This window comes from Lissotriton vulgaris, chromosome 5 (assembly GCF_964263255.1).
Source record: "Lissotriton vulgaris chromosome 5, aLisVul1.2, whole genome shotgun sequence".
In the NCBI taxonomy this organism is placed as follows: domain Eukaryota; kingdom Metazoa; phylum Chordata; class Amphibia; order Caudata; family Salamandridae; genus Lissotriton; species Lissotriton vulgaris.
Window position 1 is genome coordinate 1,834,528,769 of NC_141693.1, and position 7,813 is coordinate 1,834,536,581.

General features: G+C 42.5%; 1 long non-coding RNA gene across 1 annotated transcript; it reads right to left on the bottom strand.

The window, feature by feature from the left end:
- Positions 1–379: 379 nt before the first annotated feature.
- On the bottom strand, positions 380–2,748 carry LOC147717485 (uncharacterized). The gene is made up of 4 exons (XR_015295807.1): positions 2,611–2,748; positions 2,406–2,518; positions 2,045–2,165; positions 380–755 (listed from the first exon to the last, which is right to left on the bottom strand). It is a non-coding gene; the product is annotated as an uncharacterized LOC147717485 (long non-coding RNA).
- Between the last annotated feature and the right edge of the window lie 5,065 nt (positions 2,749–7,813).

Here is a 7,813-nt window from a genome sequence, read left to right on the forward strand (position 1 = left end):
TTTTAGCCATCTGTGAGCGCAAGGGGAACCATCGCCTGAAACAGCAGGGGAAGAGATGGTGTAGCAGGAGTAGATGGACTGGGTATGGGAGCATAAGTCACAGCCGTCAAGGTGGGAGGTAAAGTGACGTGGGCGGGGACAGCCGGTGTACATAATTAGATATATACTTCTATAGAATCACATACAGGCACTTTTACAGAGATATGCAAAGCCAGCTTAACAGAAAAACGCACCCATGCACATATAGAGGCATTCACACACCCAGAGGTGCAGACACTTGGATATGGAACAAAATGAAAAGGGTAGTTCCCAATTATATCAAGGACCAAAGAGTTCCAATAATAAATAGAAAGCGCACACAGAACAACTGAATATATTTCAAATGTTTATTATCTTATTAATTCATAGAAAAATATATCAAGTATAGATAGAGAGCAAAACATACTTCATTTAGGAAAAAATTCATATCAAATAGTGCAACATCAGCCCAGGGACATGGAGGGACACGGAGAACAATAAAAAATGGCACCCAAATCACTCACTCATTCTATCAACCATTGACTCAGTCTCAAGCCTTTACATCCATACCAACTCAATCAACTACCACATATCATCAGACACATGAAAAAAGCGCCGACGCGCGTTTCGGAACAGTGCCAAAGTGGGAAATTCTTTCATCAGGGCGCATATCATCAATGTTCTGGTAGGCACGGTCTCTTAAAATCCATTCATTAGTAAGGGCAGGAAAAGCATATCTGTGGGCGACAAAAATGATTCAATAGTACAAAAAATGGAAAAAACTGGTCACAATAAAGAGCAAAACAGGGTGCACTCAAACACTTACAGTACATATATCGACATGAATAGTGTGAAGACAATGAGGTGGTGGTTCAAAAACTACCTTTATAGCCCAAGTAAGTATAGCCCCCACCCTTCAGTGCAACAAAAAGCATTAAGGGCCAGATGTAGGAGCCCTAATACCGGTCGGAAACGTCCGATTTTGGCCGTTTCCGACCGGTATTAGGATTTTCAGATGTAGACATGCATTTACAGAATCGGTATTTTACCGATTCTGTATTTACTGATTCGGTAAAATTACCGAATCGGTAAATACAGACTTGGTAAAATATCAATTCTGTAAATACAGATGTAGCTGGCACATGTCAGAGTGCCACAGGGCTTTAAGAATCGGTATTTTACCACCCAATCCAATTGGGTCGTAAAATACAGAATCCAGGGGTGCGTGCACATCTGTGCATGCACACCTGTGCCATGTGACACACAGACATGCCCATAGGGCATGTCTGTGTGCCACATGGCACACAAGCCTATAATTGGGGTGCTAGAGGGTGTCAAAGTGACACCCCCTGCACCCTTGCAAGAATAGGTAATTACCGAATAGGTAAATACCGATTCGATATTCCACATTGATTCCTATGGGCTTCAAGGCCCATAGGAATCAATGGGGGATACCGATTCGGTATTTACAGAATCGGTAAATACAGAATCTTACAGATTCGGTATTTACCGAATCAGAATTACCTACATTTCCCCCCCTCTAATTTACCACTTCTTAAATACCGAATCGGTATGATTCGGTATTTTAGAAGTGGTAAATTAGATTTACCTACATCGGACCTCAAGTGAGAAATTGTTAACAGCGTTTACAAGGAAGAAACCAGAAAGTCTAAATTCTTTTAGGAAAGGCACCTTAACAAACAGGGAGGAAGACCTTCTTATTATAGACATACCCTGAAGCCAAAAAAATGGCAACTCCCTATCAGGCTTCAACTTTGGAAGGAACAAACAGGTGAACAAACTCGAGATATCCTGGGATCGATGGCGGATAGCAGGTAGACACTTGAGCAGATCTATATAAAAATATGTCAAACAGGCAAGAATTCCCGTATTAGTGTGGGTCTCTAGGGGTGGCGGTACTCACATAAGGGACTGCTAAGGAACGAAGCCCGCAATCCAAAAGGGATTACTAATAGGGCGTACGTGGTAGAAATGCACTATGTACCAAAAACTGAGGGAAGCTCACCTGAACTCTAAGTAGATCGATCAGGGTCGGTCGAGGAAGGTCAAAATGCCAAAAAAATCTGGTCCAGGCATAAGATGGATAAGTAGTTGGAAATCATGGCCTCAAGGACGAGGCAGTAAGTCTAAATATAAAACACATACACAAGAAAAACTAAGTAAAATCCGAATAGCTAAGATAAGCAGGGATAAGACACCAAAAAAGCGTAGTATTCAATAAAAGAGAGGGTAAGACAACACTTAAAGCAATAGCAGACATAATATAGCCTGATGGGGCAAAGGCTAATTTAGACAAAAAACTCGGAGGTGGCGAGAATCTAAGCCCGAATCTGAGAAGCAATTAAGTCAAAACTACATAGATATACCTTAAAATAGGACGCAGGGCGACTGTGGCGCTCAGTTCCAATACATCGTCACAGGGTCTGCCAGAGTCAAGGGGTCCGCCAGAGTCAGGGTGGAGGATAAAGCAAATAGGGTCCTATAAGACGAGACAGAAATCAGAGCTTAAAAGTCTTGTCAGGACCGGGCTCCGCCGTAGATGCAGAGTCAAAGAAACACTCGCCCGCTTACCTATCAAGCCAGCCGAACACCTCGATACACACACCAAACGGGTCTGCCACCCAGACCACCGGGGGCCAGGAATAACTGCCCCAAGGCTCAGACAGTCAGTATAAATACTGTTGACCCAAAAAACAACTCGAAACACCTGAGCAGGGGTGTCCCGGGTAAACGCGATAGGAGATCCAGACACTGAACCGCTAACTTGTGATACGGCGTAAGGGAAAAACTGGCGGCCATATTGTTTCATCGATAAAAAAACAAACAGGGCGTACACAGATAACATCCGCATCTAAAGTTTAAAAAGAAAGTCTCCTGCACCACTAAGAGTCTAGCGGGTGTCAGACAGGTAAAAGGAGGAATAGAAATCTGAATACCCAGAGCAAGTTTTCAAGTGGAACTGGAAAAAACAAGCATAAACATGAAAGAAAGACTCACAGAACGGGTAAAAACATTGGCTAGGTCCTACAGTAAGGTACCCTGAGGGAGACAGCCAAAGCGGGGAAAATAAATTTAATAAAAACTAATCCAGGATGCCCGTACAAAAACACTACATATAATTCAGATCCAGAATAAAAATAGGATAAAAAGATAGGAAAAAAAGAAGGGGAATACACGTGTAGATAACAAAAATAATGTAACACAAATGTGCCATACGCAAAACAGCAAAACTTCAATAAGTAAGGAATGGTCAGAAAATGCGGAAAAATGGGAAGTGGTATCAAAGGATAGCATTTTCCCAAGGTATCTGCTCATTCAACCCTGAGACGGCCGTCTCAAGAGTGAAAATCCAAAAGACTTCCCTTTTGCCTCTAAGGGCATCTATGTTCCCGTCATTCGGACAATGAATCCGTTCAAGAATAAGCCATTTGAGATCCTCAACAGAGTGTCTCAAGGCTTTCAAATGAGCGACCAGCGGTGCTCATACACGATTTGTGTTCCAAAAAACTTGTCCAGAACTCCCTCTCAGTTTCACCCACATAGCCCTTGGAACAGGGGCATAGCAGGAGATACACCACATTGCTAGTCCTGCAATTGGCCATTTCTTTTAACTGGATTTTCCTTTTACCCCATTCCAGTTCAGAAGTAGTAATTACTTGGTCACACGCATGGCATCCGCCACACCTGTGGCTACCAGTAATGGCATTGGTACCAGTAATACTCCTTTGACTCGGAGCGGGAGGGTCAGCAGGGGAGGCCCTGACTAGCATATTTCTCAAGTTTTTATTACGTCGAAACGCAAAAATTGGTTTAGCCAGTTTGTCAACAGTCTTATCCATATTTAAGAGATACCATTGAGGATTGATATTATATCTCAATTTTTCATTGAAATTAGAGTTTGTCGTAACCATGACAAGTTTGGTATCATCATCACAAGGTAAGCTGTTTCTCTGGCTCCGCAGGTGATAACTGTCATATAGGAGCAACGTATTCCGGGCCGAAGGTTTGGTGTAGAGTGAAACCTCAAAGCGGCTATTGTTAACTTGAATCCACACATAAAGAAACTCAATTTTGGACGAGCTGATATTCGCACTGAATTTCAAATGTGGATCACAGAGGTTTATCCAAAGGATAAACTCATCAAGTTGTTCCTGTGGGCCTCGCCAAATAAAGAAAATCTCGTCAATATAACGATTATAGTTCGTGACATTTTCGAAGAAAGGGGCAATCTCGTTGTAGATATACCTTTCTTCGAAGGCGCCCATGTAGGCGTTTGCTACATTGGAGGCACAGGCCGCACCCATGCTAATGCCCAGCACTTGCTGGTAGATGACTTTATCGAACTCGAAAAAAAATTCTTTGAGCACGATGGCTAAGCACTCCAGGATGAATAGTTTTTCCGATGGACAGTCTGAACCAAGTATATCCATGTTGGAGTTAAAATCTAAGCCTTCAATCTTGGTGATCAAATGGCCAGTGTCACGGACATAGGCAGGAAGGCGACAAATAATAGGAGAAAGGCAAGCGTCAACAAATTTGGACAATGGTTCCGTGAGGGATCCGATAGCTGACACAATCGGTCTGTAAGGCGGAGCCGAGAGACTTTTGTGCAGTTTGGGTAGTCCATACAAAACCGGGACTTTGAAAAAGGTTTTGTTGAAAAGAAATCAAATTCCTGGTCCCATATGGAGCCCCGGAGTAGGGCGCCATTAGTGACATCAAAAATTTCCGACATGATTCTCCTTGAGGGATAAGAAATGACCTTGCGGTAATGTTCCGGGCAGTTAAGCATAGACAGGATTTGTTCTTTGTAGGTAAGGCTGTCTAGAACCGCGATACCACCCCCCTTTATCGTTCTGTTTCACGGTAAGGGTGTGGTCAGCAGATAACTGTTTAAGTGCCTGGTATTCTTCATAACTTAGATTATAGGCTGGTTTCGGAAGAAATGTACTTAAATGATTGGGACTCGTTTATATCATCTTGGATTTTAAGAGACCGTGCCTACCAGTACCTTGATGATATGCGCCCTGATGAAGGAATTTCCCACTTTGGCACTGTTCCGAAAGGCCGTCTGCGCTTTTGTCGTGTGTCTGATGATATGTGGTAGTTGATTTTGTTGGTATGGATGTAAAGGCTTGAGAATGAGTCAGTGGTTGATAGAATGAGTGAGTGATTTGGGTGCCACTTTTTATTGTTCTCCGTGTCCCTGGGCTGATGTTGCACTATTTTATATGTATTTTTTACTAAATGAAGTATGTATTGCTCTCTATCTATACTTGATATATTTTTCTATGAATTATTAAGATAATAAACATTTGAAATATATTCAGCTGTTCTGTGGGCGCTTTCTATTTATTATTGGAACTCTTTGGTCCTTGATATTATTGGGAACTACCCTTTTCATGTTTTTCCATATATATTTTGCCCTGGTGGGTTGTTCCCCCTACCTTTATCCTCTTTAGGTTTCAGGGTCCCTCTTTCGTTTTTTGCGCAGACACTTGGATACACACATTCATGCAAACACGCACACACACAGATACATGACCAAAGATGGAGAGACACAAACACACACATTAAAAAAAATGCATAGAAATGAGTTACTGCACATAGCGCTGTTTTTCAGGCAGGCAGGACCGTTAAGCAATGATAACGAGGTGGAGTGTGCAGGCAGCAACAAATGGAAAAAAAGTATTGGAAAATAGAAAGCGCTATGGTTCTACAAGCTATCGCAATGCGGTAAGTCCCGATTACACGCCTATTTCTCTCGTCAGCAACATGTCTACTAGACCCGCCTCCTACATTAGAGCATCCGTCATGAGAACTGCCCCTGCTCAGGTGTGGGTGCATGTGGCACTTAACCCACCCTACAAAGCACAGGGCCTCCTATTTTTACCCATTTTCAAAATGTGCAGAGAAGTACCCCTTTCATTATTTAGAATTTCAAAGAACCAAACTTCGGTTAATAACTCTTGAAGCCACCCGGCACGTATGCTACTGAAGAATGTATATAGAGCTTCATATTGTCTTAGAAGGCATGAGGGGCTCCAATTCGCATCAGTGGCTCATGCCATTTTGGGAGTGCGTAGCTGCAAAAACAAGTACATGATTTTATAGCTGTAAAGGGGCATGATTTGTAGTTTGATCTGCAGGGAAGAGTAAAGTGTGCTGCAGAGACATGCATTTTACACTGGGATGGTGACTTCCCCCCTCCATTCGTAAGGGGTTGTCTTAGACTCTATGGGCCAGATTCATCAAAGGGTTTTGCCCATTCTGTGTCTATGGGAAAATGTGTTCATGAATATGGCCCTATGTGACTTGTGTAGCTCATAATAATAATAATGTTCAGTGTTGTGTGGTATCAGAATTTAGAGTGCTTCTGTTATGGAGCTTAGAAGGTTAAAGGGCTGAGTCGGCCCTGCAAGGAGCATGAATATGACTGACGGGTTAAATAAATAGGAGAAGCGTTCACCCTCATAGGTCGCTGAGATGTCTCATTGGTATCGTAACAGAGTGCGGTTATTAGCGAAGACTCAAGGCGCTATAACAATCCAGCATCACTCCTTTACCGCCCTCAGGAGGATGAGAGACTGAGCGGGCCAGCTGGGAGTTAATTTTTTAACTTTCATGTATCGCATACTTCTCTGCAGTGAGGAAATTAGTCCACTGAGCTATCTCGTAGGGCCACACTGGTCCTGGCACCGTCTTGTCCAGTTAAGAGGGAGACAGAAGGAGAAACGTCCGCACAGCCTGAAAGTGTGCTATCAGCTAGAGAAATAGAAAGACAGATTTTAAACAAGCATTTGCAATGCATAAGGTCTCGAATTAGGAAAGTTTGAGCTATTGGTATTGTAAATGACACATTTTTTATTTATGTGTTTGTTTTGAAAATAGCAAAAATAATAGCTTTGTCATTTACAATGCCAATAGTTATAACTTGTGACACCTATAGCATTTGTAATGCAATATGTGTTGTATTCACGTAACTTAGATGTATTGATATTACAAACAACAATGGCTTTTAATTTTTTTAATAATTAATACTTAAATAAAAGTTATTGTAATTTAAAATGGCAATAGCTTAAACTTTTGTAAATAACTTTTGTGAAGAATATTTTCAGTGTATTTTTTTGTGACGAAAATCCAAGAACAGAAATGTCTTTTTGTGACATTTGTAATAAAGCTTGAAACATTGAGAGAACATATTTGACCCAGTTGTTGTTGAATGGTTGCACAGATTGATGCTGTGGTGGCGCTGAGTGATGTTGTGGTGGCGACTAGTGATGCTGTGGCATTCAGTGAACCTGTGGTAGCGCATAGTGATGTTGTTGTGCCCCTTAGTGATGCTGTGGTGGTGCTGAGTGATGCTGCGGTGATGCGATAGATAGAGTGAGGGCGATAGATAGAGGGAGGGCGATAGATAGAGTGAGGGCGATAGATAGAAAGATAGATAAAGTGAGGGCGATAGATAGCCAGACAGATAGAGTGATGGCGATCAGTATCTAGATAGATAGGTTGAGTGAGGGCGATAGGTTGAGTGATGGCGATCAGTATCTAGATAGATAGGTTGAGTGAGGGCGATAGGTTGAGTGAGGGCGATAGGTTGAGTGAGGGCGATAGGTTGAGTGAGGTAGGGCGATAGGTTGAGTGAGGAAGGGCGATAGGTTGAGTGAGGGCGATAGGTTGAGTGAGGGCAATAGGTTGAGTGAGGGCGATAGGTTGAGTGAGGGCGATAGGTTGAGTGAGGGCGATAGGTTGAGTGAGGGCGATAGATAGA